At 44.6% G+C, this 22,662-nt stretch overlaps 1 protein-coding gene across 3 annotated transcripts in view; it reads right to left on the bottom strand.

Moving 5' to 3' along the window:
* Positions 1–2,206, bottom strand: part of Nck2 (NCK adaptor protein 2) — a 146,385-nt gene extending 144,179 nt beyond the window's left edge. For 2 of the 3 annotated variants that reach the window (XM_052193281.1, XM_052193279.1), the window contains exon 1: positions 1,940–2,205. The gene's annotated coding sequence lies outside the window, so the exon portion shown is untranslated. Of the gene's footprint in view, positions 1–1,939 lie in introns of all 3 variants that reach the window. The other variant, XM_052193282.1, reaches the window with a different exon arrangement.
* Between the last annotated feature and the right edge of the window lie 20,456 nt (positions 2,207–22,662).

Below are 22,662 nucleotides of genomic sequence, written 5' to 3'. Positions count from 1 at the left end.
ATAAAGAACTCCAGGTCGCGATGCAATCAGTGAGTCTCCGGTTGTTTTCAAGGGGTCATTCAGTCTGCTCCAACAAGGAAAGATCTGGGAAGACTTAGCAAGAATGAAAGCACATTTCTCAAACACCTGGGTGCTGCTGTTGGTTAGGAATGTTCAGTACCCCAATGTACGAGACAGGTCAGGAACGCGAGTGGGTCAAAAGAGGGGAAGACTGAAGCATGGACCAACGGGAAAGGCAAAACTGAAAGCCTGGGACTGGACAGAAAACAGACCCCAGGGGGCTGCAACCACCTTGTATAAGCTCCACCCACTTGAAAGGGCCAGCCTCTCCACCCGCGGGCAAATCACCTGCCAAGTGGCCAGAGCTCACCAGGCAACTTCCAACCCTGAAACTGGCTCTGTTCAAGCCCATCTAAGAAGCTGAGGGCCAGACAGGCAGAAGGCTGTAACTCAGAGCTTTACAGCGGCACACAGTTCTCATTTCAGCTTCAGATCACCTTTACTTTCTTCAGTCAACACTACCCTAACCTACCAGGAGGTGAGAAAGTTTGAGGGAGGACTGTCTCTTGTGGTCACTTAGGAAAGGCCTGAAGGTGTAAAACCTTAACTGTCTAAAGTGCACTTTCTCCATGTGCCCACTGACTGCCTTCAGTACACAAACCAGGCACATTGCACGGAAGGCCTGATTCTAAGTCTGTAGGTAGAAACACGTGGGAAGTGGAGGGAGTGCCCACAGCCCAGTTCTGATGCTCTGATAGAGTCGTGACCTTTAGACTAGAAACCACTGTTGCTAACTAGACCAAAAACCCAGGCTTGAAACACACCCAAAATTATTTTCACTCCTCCTCAAAATCTCTGCAGAAAAGCCTGTATTGGGTGAGGAGCAGAGAAGTCTCTGAGAGAGGGTACTAGCAAGCCACGCCCACTGGCCAATGAGCTGTTTCTTTTTGGGTCAACCAAGGATCAGGCCTGTGCACCTCCAGCCCAAACTCGGACCGGTTCATCCCACACACAGACGCAAACTTGGCCTGGTTGTCCTTAAACCTGTTAGCAAAATAAGAAAAGCCAACTAAGGAGGAAACTGCCGACCTGAATGGGCTAGGGTGGCAGGGCCCCAAGCTGTTCGCAATACTACTGTAAGTCACGTCTGCAATCCATTAACCACCACCCGCGCACACCTTCTGGGAAAGTCGTTGTTGTGTATAAATATCAGCGTTCTGCAAACCAAACCTCTCCACACAATGCCAAGCTAACAGTGCTCAAAAGGGAGGTGCCATCGGGGCATTAAAAGTCACACAGCAAATTCTTGCAGAACCACTTGCTTAAATCGCCCTGAATAAACTGAGGGGGCAGAGCAACTGGGGAAAACTTTGGCTGAGGACGCTTAAGTCGTGGAAATGCGAGACCAGGCGCAGGGACTGGAACGAGGCACAAAAGCGCCCGGCGCCGCCGAGGCAAGGACCTCCTTTATGGAACGTGACAGCAGCTTTGTGCCGGATCACGAATAGTTCTAAATACTGGAAGTTCTTCCCGGCCATCGCAGCCTCCCGCTTCCTAGCGCTGTGGCCTTCAGATCCCAGGCTATTCTTCCTAGGCACGCCGGCCCGGCGACCTGGCCACGGTTCGGTCCCACGCCCGCTCGCAGGCCAGGGCTGCTAGTGTTCTCGAGGGCTGTCGGTCCTTGGTCCCCGGTGTCCGCCCGCGGAGGGCGCCCCACCCCCCACGCCAGCCGGAGGCTGAACGAGGCGACGGCTCACAGGAAGGTGTGTATCCGAGGTGCGGGTGCCCGGGGACGCCAGGCCGCGGCGGGGCCGAGGGCACCAGTCGGGTGCGCAGGGGTACGCGCTCCCTGGCCCTCCGCGGGCGGCCGCGACCCGCCCGCCCCTCTCTTCCAACTCTACGGACCAGCCCAAGTTTGCAGCCCCCGCCATCGCCTTACCTCGCTGCACAGTGCACGCCGAGGCCGGAGGGCAGCAGCGCAAGTCCCGGGGCGGCGGCCGCGCTGCGCCCGCCCAGATGCCGCTCTTTGTCTGCACCGCTCCCTCCTCCCGCCACCAAGCGGACGCAATTGGACCCGGCGGACCCCGCCGGCCCGGGAGCCCCGAGCCTGCCTGCCGCCGAGCCCTCCCCACCACCGTCGCCGCCGCCGCCGCCCGCTCGGCCGCGCGCACCGGCCTGCGTTCCGCGGCAGCGACCCTCCCGCGCAGCGCCCGCCTCCGCGCGCTCCCCGCCCGAGCTCCTCCCCGGCTGCCGTGACGCCGCCCAGGGGCTGGCCCAGCCCGGCCGGCGCAGGCGGGGCCGGGGACCCACCTGGGAGTCCCGGCCAGGCCTAGGGAAAGCGCCGCCCGTGGGCTTCCAGCCGGAACCCGCTCTAAATTAGAGTTGGGGGCATACGGGAGGGGCTGCGAGGGAGAATGAGGTGCCACTTCCAGCCCTCGAGACCGACCGGGCAGTCTCTGCACCCCGCTGTGCGTTGTGCGTTGGATTCTTACAGCGACCTCCCTACCCCGCCCCCAAGCTTTCCCACAGCACTCTCTGCCAAACAGGCCTGGTTTCTGTCAGAAAAGTGACTTACATGAAAATGTCACTTCCTCCCAGTAATTGCTTGTGGGCATTTTCTTTATTTATTTGCCTAGCATTTATTTACTTTCCCATCCAGACACTTTTTTACTCCACCCCCCACCCCCAGGCGGGACCACTTCCTAGTGGGGGAGGAGAGGAAACCCGACCTCCGCCGGGCCTCCTCAGCGCCCCGGGCAGCTTATTAGAGCCCAGGAATTCTTTAGTACAGAAGGCTGAGAAAGCTTTAAAAGGAAACCTTGCTCTCCCAGCTTTGAGTAGCAGCCAACCTGTAAGCAAACTTGGAAAGCTAGAACCCTAGATCGATGGGAAGTCCGGAATCCAACTGTTTCTTCTCCAAGGTCCTTCACTCATTTTTCCCCAAAGGAAGCCCTGATATTCAAATGAATTCAGTTTTCAGGTCTGGCAACTCACATTTATGTTAATGAGATTCTACCCTAGCTCTTGGCTCCTCCTTATTAAGGCAGAAACAATTCACCCTAAGTGACCAGGCAGCTGCCCCCCTCCCTAAAGGAAGTTCCCAGACATAAGCAACCTGAGGAAGCTGGGCGCTATAGTCTGAGCAGCTTTGACTGTAGGCTTCCTGAACTGTGTCACCTTACACAGGTGTGTCACAACCTCCTCGGCTTTATTCCACGAGATGTTTACCTGCCTTCTATGTAAAATACCTGGTACATAGCTTTGACACTAGGGCTTTGGGAGGTATCCTGTACAAAATCAACATACCCGACTACCTAGCTTTACAACAATGAAAGCAACACCCTAATCAATAGTTTAGCCCAACTTAAAGTTAGTCTATGCTAAATAAGTAAGACACTGTTTTTAAGCTTTAGCTTTGAAAACGTCCTCAGACTCTTCTCACTGATTCTGTGTAAAATCTCTGGAGATTTGAACAAGAAGGACGACTCCCTTAGCTCCCTTTGGTAAACCTCCCTTACCCAGGTGGTAAACTGCTTAGATTAGGAGGTGTGTCCTTGTTGGAGGAGATGTGTCACTGGCTGTAAGCGTTGAAGTTTCAAAAAATTTAGCCAGCACCTGTGTGTCTCTCTACCGCTGCCCAGTCTGCCCAGTGGGTCAGAGTCCCAGCTCCTTCCCCAGCACCATGCCTGCCTGCTGCCATGCTCTCCATCATAATGATAGTGGGCCACGCCTCTGAAATTATAAGCAAGCCCCCAATTAAATTCATAGATGATAGATAAATGAGAGAGAGAGAGAGCTGTCTTAGTTTAGTTTGGGCTTTATTGCTGTGAAGGAGACACCACAACCAAGCCAACTCTTACAAGGGCAATATTTCAGTGGGGCTGGCCTACAGTTTCAGAAGTTTGGACCATTGTCATTATGGTGGGAAACATGGCAGCATGCAGGCATGGAGCTGGGGAAGTAGCTAAGAGTTCTGCGTCTTGATCCGCAGAAAGCCAGGAGGAGAGTAATTCTATGCTGGGCAGAGCTTGGGAGAGGAGACCTCAAACCCGCCCCATGGTGACATACTCCCACTCCAACAAGGCCGCATCTCCTAATAGTGTCACTCCCTATAGGCCAATCATTCAAACGCATGAGTCTGTGGGGCCAAACCTATCCCCACCACCACCAGACACATTGGTTAGACATAGATATCTCTGAGATATGAATTGCCTTGCCATGGTTTCTCTTCACAGCCATAGAATACAAACTAAGACAGCCCCCAATGGTGTCTTGCATTGAAACTCAATAGCTCCTTCTCAAACTCTGACCCACCAAGCTTTCCATCAAATAGGTGGCCTTTTATTGTTGTCTAAAAGTCTGCCATCTTGTTCTAAGTTGTTCCATTCTCATTCCTTACTTTTTCCTCCTGCCTGTCTGTCTCCCTGTAAGGAGTTGTCTTTACAGCATCTGTGCGCAGTATTCCCAAAGATATAACCATTTGTTTTCATTGTGAAATGAATTTTTTACTGTATGTACGTGGGTGGTTAGGGTTAAGGTTAGGGTTGGGGTTAGGGTTAGGGTTGGAGTTAGGGTTAGGGTTGGGGTTGGGGCTTGGGCTGGGGTTAGGGTTAGGGTTGGGATTAGGGTTGGGGCTGGGGCTGGGGCTGGGGCTAGGGTTAGGGTTGGGGTTGGGGTTGGGGTTGGGGTTAGGGTTGGGGTTGGGGTTGGGGCTGGGGCTGGGGTTAGGGTTGTGGTTGGGGTTGGGGTTAGGGTTAGGGTTAGGGTTGGGGTTGGGGTTGGGGTTGGGGCTGCGGTTAGGGTTAGGGTTGGGGTTGGGGTTGGGGCTGGGGTTAGGGTTAGGGTTGGGGTTAGGGTTAGGGTTGGGGTTGGGGTTGAGGCTGGGGCTGGGGCTAGGGTTAGGGTTAGGGTTGGGGTTGGGGTTGGGGTTAGGGAAACCAGATGTTGATATCTGGTATTCTCTCTGATTGCTCTCAATTGAGCGTATAGCTCACGATTTCACTACTATAGCTAATCAGACTGCTGGGAGAATCCTCTCTCCACTTCCCGATGGGGTAGTGGGAGGAATATGAATGGTCTTCTTGCCTCAGGGAAGTAAAGGATACTGGATGAGGATTCCCAAGGTGAGGTCAGGAGATGATGCAGTCAAAAGCGGATATCAGCAAACTCCTTTGGCACATATACCCAAGAGTGACTTGTTAGAATGGGCATAAATTACCATCACTCAGAGAGGTAACAGCTCCAACAGAGTATAGGACATTAATGGGGAAATTATTTAAGAGAATTGAGAGGAAGGGCTCTAGAGATTCCGGCAGCTATTTGGATGTGAGTGCTCAAAGAAAACCTGAATAGGCATCAAACCTCACCTGCGTAGCCAGAGGTAGCTCACTCTATGGCTGATGATACCGGTATTTAAAGTAGAGAGTTGGCATTGTGAGGCATGTAAAAGAATGTTAGAGCCATGAGCAGCCAGAAGAGGTAAGAAAGGGGTGTTCTCTGGAGACTTTGAGGAGATTATGAACGTCAGAGTGTGGAAAGAAAAAACTGTGCTTTATATGATCTCACATTATGTCTATAACTATCTGTGTTTGTCTATGCATGACTGTGTCTGTGTCTATGTATGTCTGTGTCTGTGTCTCTGACTGTGTCTGTATCTGTGTCTGCGTCTGTGTCTGTGTCTCTGACTGTGTCTGTGTCTGCGTCTGTGTCTGTGTCTCTGACTGTGTCTGTGTCTGTGTCTGCGTCTGTGTCTGCATCTGTGTCTGTGTCTCTGACTGTGTCTGTGTCTGTGTCTCTGACTGTGTCTGTGTCTGTGTCTGTGTCTGTGACTGTGTCTGTGTCTGTGACTGTGTCTGTGTCTGTGTCTCTGACTGTGTCTGTGTCTCTGGCTGTGTCTGTGTCTGTGTCTGCATTTGTGTCTGTGTTTCTGACTGTGTCTGTGTCTCTGGCTGTGTCTGTGTCTGTGTCTGCATCTGTGTCTGTGTCTCTGACTGTGTCTGTGTCTCTGACTGTGTCTGTGTCTCTGGCTATGGCTATGGCTATGGCTACAGCTATGGTTATGTCTATGTTCATGTTTGTCTATATCTATCTATATATTCTGTTCAATTTAATGAATTTAATTTATGGCCAACTTACTGAAAGCAAGGACTCTCCAGGAGGCTTACAAGTGATCAAGTGACTGTTCCTGCCCTCAAGTGACTTTTTTGCTAGAAAATTATCTCTTGCTGCCTTAAATAGTCATCTAAAGTAATGAGCCTTGTTCCTCTTTAATTGTGCCATCCATCTTGGATGAATCCAAACACCCTGAGGGCAATGATGGAGACTGGTTTTCCTGCACAACCCCAGACCAAGACAGTTTGTTTGTCCTGACAGATGGAAGTCCCACCTTACTAAGAGATTGTCAAAGAGAGCAAAGGTTGCAACTATTGGCAAGGAGCAGTATAATGGGCCAGAAGATTTTCTGGGCATGTATAAAAGGACAGTTGATGGCTCTTAAGATTATGTGCCGATTTCTTACCCAATATGCTCTGTCTCATTTCCTCTTCAGACTCAAAATGGAACAAACAATGTTAAAGGCCTGACACCTTCTCAGTGACTGGCAGAATGAACATTGTGAAAGTCAATCTCTTGGATGGAGTGTAGAACTTTGTTTCAGTGGGAGAGCTTTTGTCTAGCATGCATGAGGTCCAGGTTTTACCCATAACACTAAAAACAAATAACACTGCTATAAAACATTAAATTCAAACAAGGTCATGCTCATATGAGACCTCACCTATACAGGAGCAATATGACTCTCCTACTTCTAAATGAAATGTGATCTGGGCTTCTGGAAACATCTAACAGTTTAAATTACAGGGGGAGACAAGGCAGCCATGCAGAGTTGAATATAACTTAAGACTAAGTGAGCTCAGCACACTAGTGTGCATTTTGAAACAAAAAAAAAAAAAGCCATTCAGAATAGTGGTAATACTACAAAGAAAATTTAAACCTTGAAGGCTAGCTTGCTCCAAAACATAAAAATGCTTAGACTTCACATTGTTTGGAATCATTAGCAGCAGGGCAGAATTCATTTTGGATAAGAGCAATTTGAAGAGGGAAAGCTAAGATCTCCACTTAGAATTCCACCTTCAAGTGATCATCACGTGTGTGACATTTCTGTTAGCTACAATCAGTCCTCAATTAATCAGAACATCCTAGAAAGGACTATTCTGCAAAATTACATTTCCATGTTAGTTAAAGATTAACTAGGAAGTCCTTTCATCGGGAATGTAAGTTGAAATCTATAAAATGGATACACTGCAATCTGATAAATCACCTTAGAAAGCGCAGTATAGTAAGGAGCTTTTCTATATATTCTATAGTATTCCCTGATACTGGGGTCCTCTGCCCCTCAGAGTCACCATTCCAACATGCACCCACATTCTGCAATGCTGAGTGGGTAGCAGAGTAAGTGGGATGTTTGTGAAATCAAAGCTATCTGCTAAAAATGCTTTTTAAAAGGAATAACAAAACTATCCAGGAGTGGTGGCTCATGTCTGTGACCTCAGCATTTGGAAGGCTGAGGCAGGAGCATTGTGATCTCCAGGTCAGACTAGATGACAAGGCCATCCTAGGTCACATAGTAAAACCCTTTCTGCAAAATCAAACAAACAAATAAAGCATTAACAATAGTGACATTTTTCTGCATTTTACCCAAAAGTGTTGAGAGAGATTTCCATTGAATGAGAGTTCTAATTAACCAAAGTCTGTTTAGCCCTCACTTGTATATATATTTTAACAAGAAAGATTTTTAAAATATAAGATTTCAGTCAAAGCACTGGCCAACCTGTGCCTTTTTAGTCCCACTCTTCATTAAAAAGCAAGTAAGTCCTTGGGAAGTTTGCTTTAAGAGTACCAGCCTAGACTTTGCTGTTTCCAGGACACTGCTCAGAGTAACAATGTCAAGTCTGTTGAAAGTCTTCACACTACAGATGAGTCGTGTTGGAAGAACAAGCCTGTGTAATTTAGTAACTGATGGTCTGGGCCCTCTGGCTAGATAGCACTGTCCAAGATGCAAAGAGCTATCTTTCTTTGGGGTTTCCCTTACTCTATGAACCTACATGTGGTCATGTAGCCAATATTGCCTTGCTGTCTAGGCTACACATGCTCTGTATGATATTCTAACACCGTGAACTGATTAAAGAGGTAAAGATGATCTCCTTGGATCACTGAAGTGTCTCATTGACAGGAACAAAGGACAACTAGAAATAGTTTTTTCCTCCCTGTTTACTGTTGTTGCCCTTTAAAAATTAACAACAAACAAAAAACAAAAAACATTGCTATGTAGCCTAGATTGACCTCAAACTTATCCTCTTCCTCAGCTGCCTGAGTGTCTGGGTTATGGGCATGTACCATACACTCAACAAAATGTTAAATTTAAACACCCACATTTTTACATATGAACTAATTAGATCATCACTGATCTGGAAGCCCAAAGTTGAGGAACATTCCTTGGCAAAGTGACTCCACCTTCTTCAAAGTCAGCAAATGGTTGTTGTTTCTGATAGTTTCCCTTCCTCCAGCCAGGAAAGGTGACTTCAGTCCTTTGAATGAGAATAGCCCCATAAGCTCCTATTCTTGAAGGCTTGGTTCCCAGTTAGGAAGGAGGTGTGCCACTAGGGGTAGGCTTTGAGGATTCAAATACCCATGATCAGGCCAGTTCCCTGATAAACATTTGCAATTTGGGGATTCGATTGGAACTCTCCACTATTAAGTCCAGTACCATACCTACTTGCCTACTTCCATGCTTCCTGTCTTGGCATGATGATTATGGACTAACCCTCTGAAACTTTAAGCAAGCCTCCAATTAAATGCTTTCTTTTATAAGCCGCCTTGGTCATGGGATCCCTTCACAGCAATAGAATAATAAATTGGACAGTGATCCTCCCTCAGGACTCATATAATTATAGTGGGGGCCTCTGGAGAATTCATCATCATTCTCCTTCTCAAGGCTTGTTTCTAACTCACCCCTGTAAAGTCCTTTTGCAAAATGTAACACAGTCACAAGTTCCTGAAATTAAGGGAGGGGAACTCTTTGAGGGGTTGTGATTAGAACATTCCTCATGGGGCAGGCTAATGCTGCAGAAGCTTCTGAGAGGGGCTGAGGTAGAACGAGGATGCCCCGTGGCACAGTGAGAGGAAGAAGGTGAGGTGTGCTGGCTCAGGACTATGAAGGGAAACAAGATGCCTTAGTGGGGTACTTGCTGCAGCGCCGTCCCCCATCGCATCATGAGCTTGGGCAAGAGAGAACACTTTCCTTCATAATTTAGAAGAAGCCCATTTCCATCCATGGATTAAACATTCAATCCCAGAACCTCTTGGAGGAGGTCAAGTATGCCCATGGATTTCTAACAAAAGAAGTGACACAATTAAAAAGATATTTGGGCCATAACCACAAAATTATAGGAAATACAGAAGACAGTAAAGTATCCATCACAACCAAAACAAAGAACTCTTTCCAAAGTGCTCTCTCCAAAGGGGTTCAGGAAGATGATGTAGTTTTAAAGACTTTTGAGACTCCAGACGATGGCTTTGGCTATAAAGATGTATAGTAGTCTATTTTTATTGCTATTTCTAAAGAAGGCTGAGTAATGAGGTTTATTTTGGCTTGTAGCTTTGGTTCACTGTTGAGGGGCCATGGTGACATTAACATTCTTGCTGGCAGAATCTTAAGGTGTCATGAAATATTACATGGCAAAAAAGATAGAGGATATGCTGTGTCTTTTTCTCTTCCGATTATAATAAAGCCATATAGCATTCACTGATGGCTCTACTCTGATTAACGAACGTTAATCAATGTCCAATAGCCTTTCCTCTGAACACCATGATCAGATTAGTTCTCCAATCCCAAAATTGGAGATTAAATTTAAATACAGGAACTTGAGAAGACAAACTTAGACCACAGATGAGCCACATCAGGGTGCTTATCCTGCAGATAGAAGCTCTGGTGGGGTTTTTTTGTGTTTGTTTGTTTGTTTGTTGCTTTTTTCTTGCTTTTCCCCCCATTGTTCTCATTGGGCTATACATATGTCTAGAAACACCCTATGTTTGAGTCAGAAGAGAAAAAAAAATCAATTCCTCTTCCACTTGGGGAAACAGCACAATCTCAACCGTCAAATCTGGAGACAAACATATGAGTAGTAAGAATTATTGACAAGAGATATAGTGATCTTGGGAAAGGTGGCGTGTAGGGGACATCTGCAGCTGCTGCCCTGGGACCACCTGGGTACTCACACCATGTCTGAGTGACTTCAGCTGCCAACACTCAACAGAGAGACACTGAAAACCAGAAGCTACTGGAGACTAATATCAAAGCTTAGGGTGGTGCTGAGGCACCTTGAGGCCAGGGCCCTCAGGCCCTTCACTGTGATGAAGGTCATTGTGTGACCTTCATCAGGCCTGCCATGACGTCTATGGATAGCCCTGTACAATTTCTCTTCAAAGCAACCCTTGGCTTCATAAAAACCTGCTTCACACACATACAGGGTGTGATATGACTTAGACCCTGAAACTTCCAGATGCCTATGTTATTTATAGAGGGATTCTCAAAATAATACAAACTAGCAGGGAACACACCAGTTCTCATCCAGTCAATATGAGCAGAGGGCACAAATGTGATGCTGTTGATGAATTTCTGGTCTAAAACCTGTGCTAATTTATAAACATCAGAGTAGCTTCAAAGAAGACTGTGTTGCTCTTTAATTCAGATTCCTGTGGGATCTGTGAGCAGCTCTCAGGCTCTCCCTATGGGTTCTCAGCCAGTGACATTAGCTAGGCTGCTCATTTCCTTATATGCCATAGCCCTGCATCCCAAGCCTTGCTCGCCACTGTTGTGGCTTCTCTTCTCTATAAGAAGGACATCAAAGGGAGGAGAAGCCCATGGTCCTGAGAAGACTTCATGCCCCAGTATAGGGGCATACCAGGACACGGAAGGGGAACTGGGTGGGTTAGTGAGCAGGGGGAGAAGGGGATGGGATAGGGTGTTTTCAGAGGAGAAACCCAGAAAGGGGGAAAACATTTGAAATGTAAATAAAAAAATCCAATAAAAAAGTAAACTGAAATACCATCTAAAAGCTATTTTATGCTGTTATCATCTATTTTAAAAATTATTTTATATACATGAGCACTGTGCCTGCATATATGTCTGAGCACCACTCAAGTGTCTGGTACCCACAGGAGCTAGAAGACAGCATCGAACCCCCTGGGATTGGCATTTTAGATAGTCGTAAAACACCATTTGCATAATTAGAATAAAACTGGAGTCTTCTAGAAGAACAGCCAGTGCCCTTAATTGCAGAGTCATCTCTCCAGCCTCATTCTTAGGTGCTTTTTCTACTCTAAATATGAATTATGTCGTTAATGTTATATGTCCTGAGAACCTTGTTATAGTATTATTTTATTATATATGTGTATAATGGATGTATTATACATATTTGCATCTTCCCTTTTAATTATATGATGCATAGTGTCTTTTTGTTTTAAATTTAGTTACTTTAATCTCAAATTTTATTCAAAGGCTTTGGATGTTACTGCTTTATAAGTTTCTCATTTCAATTTCAAATAGATTAAAAATCCATGCTTTAATGTTAAAAAAAACAAAACAAAACAAAACAAAGAAGGTATCTGAACCCCAGAAAGCAGGACAGTGGCACTAGGGAGTTAAGTCCCCATGAACCTAAAAGCACACCTATAGACAGCTGCCTCAGCCTTTTCATGCTCTGTGTATAGAACATTCTATAGGATGTTCTATATCTCTCAAGGTTCTCCAGCAGGACTGAGTCTCAGTTGCCCCTTGCTGGGCCCTCTTGGTTGTATGCCTTTCTTTCTTTACTATTACTCTTCCCTTATTTACTTGATAGTCAATATAGAACAGGTCAGAGAGATTGGCAACATATTGCTGTGTCATTCTGGCGGCTACAAGTCCAAGGTCAAGGTATCCTCAGGCTTGCTCTATTCAAGGCCTCTGTCCTTCCCAGTGTGCCCTAATACGGCTCTTCCTCCAAACACGCACTCCCGGAATCTCTTTGTCTTGGTACATCAGTCCCATTGGAGTAGAGTTCTGTCTTCAAGGCCATCATTGCATGCTTGTCACCTCTTTAAAGTGCTCTGTCTCCAACCACGGTCACACCAGAGGTTAGCGCTCCAAGAAGCACATCTGATCAGGTGTGTGACTGAATATAAAGTACTTCCCAGAGAACCACATGTGTGAGCTTTAATCTTTGGCCAGCAGAGCTAGTTTGGGAAGTTACAGGATGTCAAGAACTATGAGCTAGAGTGATGGCTTGGGCCTTGAGGGTGATACCTTTTCCAGTTCCTGCCAGAGCTGCTTCCTCACTTGCCAAAATGTGAACAACCCAGGCTACAGGATCTGGCCTTGCTTGCCAGATCTGGCCTGGATGGACCACCTCCACCCCCGTCATGCCTTCCTCAGCGTTAGAACTCAAATGAAGACAGCTACACCAAAATCCAAAGTTAATACGGAGATAACATTTACACATACACATTCACACTCACCTGGTTTTGCAGAGCAGGGATTTTGCACACCCCAAAGCACTGCTGCACCTGCCAAGTCACAGTCTGGGCAGTCTCAAATAACACCGTGTAAGAATATAGCTGTGAAAGAGATAGCGCTTTCTCCTTAAAGAAAGGAAGGGAGGCAGCACCTCACTTTCTCTATGTCCCCTTTTTTCTGCCTCTCTAATACCTCTGCTCTACTCGAAGGCAGCTGGGTGTGAGACTCCTTGAATGGTAGGGGGAAATTCAAGAGACGATCACCCAAGGGCCTCTGAGAAGCCTCCTGTCCTGTTTTCGTGGACTGTGTCTAAAGCAGTTCACAGGAATGTTCTCAGGTCCCTTCCATGTGAGCATCTCTGCCCTCATGGTGGCCCACACCAGTGCACTTCCCAACTCCCAAGCTGGAGCAAATCAACATTTTTTTATGTGCCTAAAGTTCTGTTGTTGAAAATTAGGAGACATGTGTGCAATGTCATAGTGGTGACTAAAACAAAAATTTTCATCTTGCTGGGCTGCTGAATGCATTGTAGCCGTTTGTTTTAAATCAGAAGACATTTGAACTACAGCCACTAACAGGAGCTACAAAACCCATTGTTTATGCGAAGGCTTTGAAGTCACTGTTCTATGCTTTAGCCCAGAGCCACATCTACCTCAGTTTAGGCTCCTTTGACCTCCTCACAGAATCTGCAATCTCTCTCCTGTGAGGCCTGATGACTTCCTTTGGTGAACCCCGCTGCCCACAGCTCTTTTAGTCCAGCTGTTTCCCTGCTGTCTTTTTTCTGTTCTGCTCTTTTCTTCAGCCAGTGTTTTTTTATTCTATTCAGGTAGGTTCTCTCTGACTCAGCTTCTTCATTACCTCTTGCTGGATACTTTACCCTGTTTTTGTAATATTATTTCATGTTTAAAAAAATCTGAGGAGCTGGAGAAATGTCTTAGTTGGGAAAAGCCTTTGTGTATAAACATAAGAACTTGGATTCAGATACTAGCAGCATATAAAATTCTGGATGTGGTCATATGCATGCCTGTAACCTATAATCAGAGAACTGTGATGTGTGTGTGTGTGTGTGTGTGTGTGTGTGTGTGTGTTGGGGGATAGGATACATGAGGATCTCTGGAGCTTGCCGGCTACTAGCCTTGGTGTAGGTTCAGTCAGAAACTCAAGGGAAGAAAGCTGAGGGTTAGAGAGCAGAGTGTCTGCAGTCCTCCTCTGGCCTCTGAATATGTGAAAATACCTGTGTACACACACCACACTCACACAAAAGAAACCCAACTCAACTATACCAAAATAAACAAAAACAAAGCCATTTAAACGACATTATATACATTGTATATAAACTAAATACATTGTGTGCATCCCCGGCAGCCTTGCAGGACTCCCCTTGATGCAAAGGTGTCTAAAAGTCTACAAATTCAAAGGAGTGCTGATCCTTGACATAGGGTCCAGTGCCTGGAGCAAATGCAGCTGCTACTCAACCCTTTGAATAGCAAAATTCCCCACACGTTTACCTCCCTGTGACCCCCCCCCCCCCCCCCAGGCACAAGGGTAGGACTCGAGCGGTTCCCAGAATTGCCTTAAGCTAGGGACGATGAGGTTCAATGTTTGATGAATAGTCCAGCTCCATTCACCTTCCAGGCACTCCAGATTTCTCCAGTGTGTTACAGTCCAGGTGTTGCCTGCAGTAACCTGCTTGATAACATACCTTTGATTGCCACCCATGTTCTCCCTTTCTCTCCTCTCCCCCACTGCCCATGCTTCCTGGGATCCCTTTCTCAAATGGTCTTATACTCTAAGCTTTGTGTGGTGCTTATGGAGGAACCCACGTGAAGACGCTCTAAGAAGACTAAAAGCATCTGAATTGGAAAGGACAATTTAGCAGTTGTACAGGACCTCTTAAGTTTGTAATTCCATGGCTTGCAGTTGACACTGAGATAGTTCAGACAGGTCATTCCTTTGTGCCTCTATTTCAGTAGTTCCCAACCTGTGGGCTGTGACCACCTTTGAGTGTCAAACAACCCTTGCACAGGGTTATCTAAGACCACAGAAATTTGCATTATGATTCATAATAGTAGCAAATTTACAGTTTGAAATAGCAATGAAAATAATTTAATGATTAAGGGTACCACAGCACAAGGAACTATATTAAAGGCTCACAGCCTTAAAGAAGATTGAGAACCACTGCTCTATTGTATGAGAAGGGTTTGTGTTAAAGCAAATTTTCATGATACAGTATCCCTGTGGATTCTCCAAACAAATCTGTGCTGTGAAAAGGAGAAGATGTTTATAATCTCATTTACATTGTGAGGCTGTGGGCAATGGAGAAGGCGCTGTTCCTGTTATATGGTTCTCCACAGAACACTCTCATCCTGCATATTTTATGAGTAAAGGCACTGGCACCCTTACTTCTTTAGCTGCCTTCTAAAAATGCTGTTCAGCAGAGTCTTGGACAACACTTAAGAGAGTTTCCCAAAGGACCACGGAGGCTTTCTTTACTGTCTAATGTAATGATGGTGAGGACTCTTTCCAGTACAATAGTTGCCCAAGCTTATTTGCTTCAGCCCACAGTAATAATCAAGTTCCCTGAACTCTGAATTCCTCCGTGGGCATGGAGACTCTGGGTGCATGAAATCTACCTGGGTCATTCTGTATTACCTATGGGACTCAGGAGGCCAGATGGCCAAAAACTAAAGCCAATGTGACTCTTACTGTGAGCCCTAAAGGCTGTATCATGTTGTGTGTCTCCTCCCCCACCCCCAAAATGCATGGAATCGTCGAAGTTCTCTTTGTAGCTCACAAACCAGGTGAGATGTTGGTATTTAATAAGATGTTGGTATTTAATACTGGGAAAATGTATTGGATGTCGTGTCATTGGTATTACAAATAAAATGAGAGGACACTCACTGTACAGTGTTTTCTACTGAACAGGGACATGAACTACAGTAGACTCTAAAGACCCAGATCCAAGCTATGAACCTTGAGATTAGTCAAATGTTCATATTTTAAGCAGAAAAGGATCTAGGGACTGCTTATTTTTGTTTGTTATTATTTCTTATTTCTTTTCTTCTCCCCCTCCTCTCTTTTGACAATTTCCTTTTTCTTTTCTTTCTTTCTTTTTTCTTTCTTTTTTCTTTCTTTCTTTCTTTCTTTCTTTCTTTCTTTCTTTCTTTCTTTCTTTCTTTCTTTCTTTCTTCTTTCTTTCTTTCTTTCTTTTTTGAGACAGGGTTTCTCTGTGTAGTCCTGGCTGTCCTGGAACTCACTCTGTAGACAAGGCTGGCCTTGAACTCAGAAATCCGCCTGCCTCTGCCTCCCAAATGCTGGGATTAAAGGCGTGTGCCACCACCGCCCAGCTTGACAGAGCTTCTATGAATCCAGGTTAACCTTTAACTGCCTGGGGCCCCCAAGTGTTAGGATTACAGCACCGCCACACCCTACTTCTGCCTTTATATAAGTCCTAGGGGAATAAAAGATATGCATCACTGTACAAAGTACTCACCATAGACCTATTAGAAGCAGGAAAATTCAGTGTTTGGAATACAACATCACAAACCATTGTCCTGAAATGGAACACTGTCCATACAGTGAATGACAGCTGTGGTCTTTAAAAAAAAGACATAACCACCATTCCCATAAAGTTGATAGCCAGCATGTGCACAAGCAAAACATTTGCATAATAACTAAGAGCTACCGTACCGAAAACAAAAACCAAAAATGTTTTTAAAGTGTCGGATGATATCATGCAAACTAACTTTATAAGAGCCATCTTCATATTGTGAGACTTCAGCCGTCCACAGTAAATGTGAATTGCAGACTGTACTTTCAAAAGTGAAGGCAGTTACACTGAGGTCACAATCCACATTGCTACTTTAGACAAGATGAAATTATTATTGTGTGGTAGAATAATTTTTAGAAAAACTCACAAATTCAGCAAGGTTACACCGTTTTCATGTCTTAGAGACAGTTTTGAAGAACTAAGCTTGGCAATGTAAGTTTCTGGTGTGACTCGGATTAAAGCTACCACTGAAATGTCAGCTAAGCAACAGAAGGTCTGCTGTCAGCATGCAAAGCCAAGGAAGCCAGACTGTGTCAAAACATCACATGCTCTGTCTGGCCACACACTGCACATTACCCTATCTGATTGTTAAAAGGTAATGGCTCTTATATTTCATATTGTTCAATATTTCATATTGTTCAAACATATTTCATATTGTTTGGAAAGTATCTCCTTCCCGGTGGTAATTAAAACTAAGGTATTTAGCAGTCATCCGCTAAAGCTCGATGTTTATTATGATATTGTCAAATAAAACGTGTTTTCCTCTTTTTGTATCAAGTTTTTTAGTTAGTCTATGTACAGTGGTATATACTTGTAGTCTCAGCACTGAAGAATCTGAGACAGGAGGATTGGGAGTTTGAGGCCACTGTGAATCATGAAGCAAGTTCAGGACCATCCTGAAAGGCATAGTGAAAATACATTTCCATTAAATGGAAATCTCTTCTCCAAAACCTTTAATGTGTTTAGTTGAAAGTTAAAGCTAATTAGAACATCCACCTAAATGTTTTTAGTGAAGTAAACATTTAGAATTATTGCCAAAATAATATTTTAGTCTTTTCTGGTGCTATATGAAAGTATCTGCAAGATAAAAATATTCTGAAGAATCCTTATTTCATACACTTTAAATTTTCTATATTCCTGATCATAATATTATACCCTCACATTTGCACAAATTGCTACGTAATAAATGACCCCAGAATTTCGTTCTGAAAGCAAGATACATGCATGACCTTAATGCCAAGCACAGTCTCGCAGGGGCCTCTGGACACAGATCGCCATGAGTGTATATCTGTGTTCATGGATCCACGGTAAAGGGAATGACCAAAGAGCCTCATAGGTTTTTGAGACCAGCTCTGTGATTAGCATGAACTTGTTTGCAGGACTGGGGCTCACTTGGGCTGGTGGACAGATGATTAGCTGTTTGTTACAGATTACTATTGTTTAACTGTTTCCAATCATGTTGAAACATTTCATGCTCTAGAAAAGCTGAGACAGGAAGCCAATAAGTCGATAATTTTAGGAAGTTCCTGCAACTAACCAGATTCACTAGGCCTCTCCCTCTCCAAGAATAAACACTAAAGACCTCTGAGGCCACTCTCAAACAAGGCAAGCCTCAGAGACTCTCTGAAAAGGCCAGATGCCAGGAAGAGGCAAAAATGAGCTGAGCCACTAGGAAAGGCCACTCTCCAGCCTGCCAAGACACCTGCAGGCTGAGCGATGTTCTTCAGCTTCCCAGCCTTTGTGAGCTGTCACGCGTGCTGAGGTGGGCTTTGGTGACACAGCTGTCTTTGAGTCATTTATGCTTTTGTTAAGTAGCCCTTCACCCATACTCCTGTAAGTAACCTCAATAAACCACACTGGTTCACCAAATTGGATTTTGGTGTTATTCATATTTTGTCTGTCATGGCCGGGTGGGGGTTGTATCTTCTCTGGAAAAGCCTCTCATGCAAGTGTTCCTCTGTGTTCCTCTTAAGTGTTCCTTTACATGGGTAAGTTAAATGATTTCAGACTAAAGCAAACATTTTCTATAACTTACCTTTCCCATATTCTGTTTGCAGATACAAGTTATAACTCCTGATCAGGAGAAGGATCAGCAAGGGGCCTTGATCCTGGACGATGTGGGTCACTGACGTCATCGGGGAACTGCTTACTGGAGCTTTTTATAAAGAACACTCATGCTTCTATAATCCAAATGTTCCTGATCTATACAACTTTCTATCCAGCAGATAGCAAGACATTGACTCAAACAGTAGGCTGCTATAGTTTGTTAGTTCCTTTCTCTTGCAAGATATTTCCTATCCATTTACATCCAGGCAATGAGAGGCCAGTGATTGGAGGGGAGGAGGAGCTAAGAGAAGTGAGGGGCGGAGAGAGAGGCGGAGAAATAGGCTTAGTGGACGAGTCCAGAGGAGGGGAAGGGAGACAAGGATATCCAGATGGCTTCAGATGGATTTCTGGTGTTTTGGAGAGGTTAGAAATATTGGGATAAGACTTTATCACTGTAAATTGGCATTATGTAATTGGGAGTTTTATATACATAAATATATTTGGTTAACTATTCAAGTTTAAGAGTCATGCTTCACCTGATACTTGGAAGGAGTGGGTGCTGGGCAAAAGCATGGGACTCCCACTGTTTACAGAGTCTATGGTGGAAAGGAAATGCAGCTGGGAAAGATTGGCTTGGCGGTGACAGTGAGAGCTGACCTGAGCGAGACCCACCGGGACTTGGTGCAGAGGTGTGGTGGGTAGTACTCTTTGTTAATTATTTACCCCAACACCTTTCCAGATTCATGCTGATGATGTTGAGATGGAAGCAGACAGGGCCTTTGGGAGAAGACTGGGCCAGGAGAGTTCTGCACTAGTGCATGGATTCAGCCCTGATGGATAGATAGATGGATTACAAGGATAATTACAACAGCTCTTCCTGGAAGACATACTCTGTCTTCTCTGCTATGCCATGACCCAGCAGTGGTTCCTTACTAGATGTTGAGCTACTGCCAGATCTCTTTTCTCCAGATCATTAGATAAATAAACTTCTACAACAGAAAACAGATTAAAACACAAAAGTGGATGATAGATCTTACCTGTTACCAAAATGAAAAGAGGAAATGTCTTGCTGGCTGGCATTTTGTAGCCATTCAAGTCGAGCATAGGTAGCAATGGCAGTGACTGAGGGTCTGGTGCTTTCTTGGGGTCTAGGGGCAGGCTAAAAATGTGCCTCGCCATACCTGGAAATGATGAGCCCTATTTACTCAGTGTAATATACAAGAGGTGCTGAACTCTTCTATAATCAGTTCTTGCTCTTGGCTTCAGTTTCTTACCAGGTCACACTGCATATGAAATGATCTTGAAGGGCAAGAGAGTGTCTTCCCCATATTGCAGTTAGCTATAGCGGGTCATTTTTCCCTGGACCTTTCCCCACTGGCTTCACCACCTGGGTTGTTTCCAAGATGACTATCTGTTATGCCTTGGCTTCCAGACCTGTCACCTCGGCTGCTACTGAACTGCCCACCAGAAAGGTCCAAGTCTCCACTTTATCTATAAGCAACAGCTTTAAGAAAAGCCACTGGGTGAAGCTTGATCACCTGTCAGTCATCACTGCTAATTAAAACAGCAGCTGCTTGCTGGAGTCAAACAAAGCACTGGATATACATGTGTCAAAGTGTTCATTGACATGAAAAAGTGAGTCTCCTGTGTGAATAGGTCCCAGTGTGCAGAATGCATAGAAGGAAATAACAGTCACAATTCTGGGGGAGGGGTGGTGGGAGGCTTTTAAGAATTACGCATACAGAGATGCTGAACATCATCACTTGAAATATGTATGTGTTTCAGACTCATTACAAATGAAAGCCCTACTCCCTCCCCTCCCCCCCCCCCCCCCACAAAAAAAGTTAAATTGGGATTTCAGCCAGCTCTCCTGAGACCTGAGTAGATGTTGGTGATTGAGTGGCAGGAGCAATCAACTCACAGTGAGATTGGAGCTGCCGTCTCTCCTCACATGGATTCTGATGGGGAGTTCTGCCAAGCTATTTTGAGGCTGTGCACATTAAGTAAAAAAGCAAGACTATTCTTAGCTCAAGTGTACAAGCTTCTATTACGCTAAACCCAAGGCTGAAGATCAGAGTAAGATACTGGGTCCTTCCCTTCCATCTTAGTAGTCCCTCCCAGGCTTTAGAAATCACCCTCGACACAGAACAGAACGAATTCTGAAAGACAGTAAATAGATGTTTATTCTGCAAATAGATAACAGTGAATCAGAAGTCAGATCCTCGAAGCCAAAGACATGTGAGATTTCCTTTCCTAGGAGCTCCTTACACATGTATTTTTCCTGACTTCTCAAATGGTTTCGGGACACAGGCAACACCTGGTTTCCTAGTCTCCCTCTATAAGCTCCTGGGATGAATCATTCCACTTCAAATGTAGTCTGGAAGATCCAATGTCAAGGACTGAGATCAGAGGTAGAATGTAGGAGAAACCTGATTCTGTTTTTCAACCACAAAATATAACAAGTATTTTTTTTTTTTACTTAGTGAGCTTACTATACTCCCCTTAAGTTCTGTTAGTACTGATAAAATAGAAAATTAAGTTTGTGTTGTTTTCTGATGATCAAACTCATTCCTGAGTTGCAGTATATGATGTATTTGTAGCTAATGCCTCTTTTACTAAATTCTTTACTCAGTATGATGAAGATGGTCTTCCCACAGAAAGCCCTAGGAGAGATCAAGGGGTATAACAGTTGATGGTCTGTTCCATAGCATAGGAAGAGGCATGGGCAAGCATGTGCACACAGGTGCTAACCAGAATCCCTCTCCTTCTCTTCCCTTATGCTCCAAATTCTGGAAGACAGAGCATCCCATATTCACAACAAGTGGGAAGGATGGTAAAATGATAACACGCAGGGCAAAGTAAAGAAATTGGAGGGAATTCTGGGTAATTCCAACATATCTAGAATTTTCTAGAATAGCTTCCTTTTCCCAGCAAGGAGACAAATGTCTTAGTTTCTTTTCCCATTGCTATAATAAAATGTCCTGACAGAAACAGCTTAAGGGAGAAAGTGTTTAAGCAGCTGGTCACATCACATTCACAATAAAACAGCAGAGAAGAACAGGGTGATGAGACTCTGCCTAGAACCTGTGACTCTTACTTCATGGAGAACAAACACATATGATTTAGGGTCTAGAGATGGGCATTATCTTGGATTACCCAAATGACCCCTAAGTGTGGTCACATGTGTCTTTAAAGGAGGGAGATTTGACCACAGGCAGAAGAGAAGACATGAGATCCTTGGAAACAGAGGAAGGCAAGAGTGGGGCTGGGGTGGTCAACTGGCTAGAAGGTGGAAGAAGAGACCAGGGACTAAGGGATGCTGGGAAAAGTGTCTGAAAAGCCAGAGGAATCACCTCTCCTCTCAAGCCTGCAGAAAGAACTTAGCTCACTCACAGAATGTTTTTATGTTGTTCATTTATTTGTTTGGGTTTTCTTGTTTGTTTTGTTTTATTTAAGACAGGGTCTTTCTAAGGAGCCATTGTTAGATTGGAACTGTTTAGGTCAGTGGTTCTCAACCTGTGGGTCAAAATCCTTTTGGCGATTGACCCATAACTCTTTCACAGGGGTTGCCTAACACAATCAGAAAACACAGATATTTACATTATGATTTATAACAGTAGCAAATGCTAATTATGATATTGCAAACAAAAGTAATTTTATGGTTTGGGATTACCACAACACCAGGAACTGTATTAAAAGGTCGCAGCATTAGACCAGTTGAGACGCACTGGTCTGAGTAGACCAGATTGGCCTCAAACTCACAGAAATCTGCCTCTTTAGTGCTATGATTAAATGTGTGTCCCATCACAGCTAGCCACACAGGATGGTTTTAAACCCTGTAAAACTTTCTTCCACTTTTGACCTTTCTTAGAACTGTTAGGATACATATAGCACTGTTTGAAAACACAAAATTGACAGCTTTTTGGGTAACATACAAGAAAACTCAATAAAGATATCTTCTGACTCATATGAAGCAATAGAATCTAAAACTGGAATGGACCAAAGATATGGATTAGGATCCCTTGACACTTTCAACCAAATATGGATGGTCCCTTTCAGTCCAAAACACTACCACTGGATGTAAAAACATTTCCCAAGTCCCATCTTCTAAGGAATTAACTACATCAATTTGACTTTTATGTTTATATGCTTTACACTAAAATTTTTTTGAAGAAATGATCCCAGATTGGCTCAGCTATCACTACCATCCTGGATTCCTTCCCTTCTATTATATTTTCCCTCAAATAATTTTTGTGTTTGGTGACACACCATGGTCTGAATGTGTATGCCACAAGCCACATGTTGAGAACTAATCGTAATTATTGTAACTATTGTCGTTGTTAACTTCAATTGTCAACTTGACACACATGGGAAGAAAGAACCTCAACTGAGGAACTACCTCTTATCAGATTGGTTCATGGATGTTTGTGGGGCATTGTTCTTCTAACAGTTGAAAGGCAGCCCAATCCACTGTAGGCAGTACCATCTCTGGGCAGGTAGATTTACTAAGGCAGAA

Source organism: Apodemus sylvaticus, chromosome 9 (genome assembly GCF_947179515.1).
Source record: "Apodemus sylvaticus chromosome 9, mApoSyl1.1, whole genome shotgun sequence".
Classification (NCBI taxonomy): Eukaryota; Metazoa; Chordata; class Mammalia; order Rodentia; family Muridae; genus Apodemus; species Apodemus sylvaticus.
The sequence above is the reverse complement of the archived record's forward strand: the minus strand, read 5'-3'. Positions and strand labels throughout refer to the sequence as shown.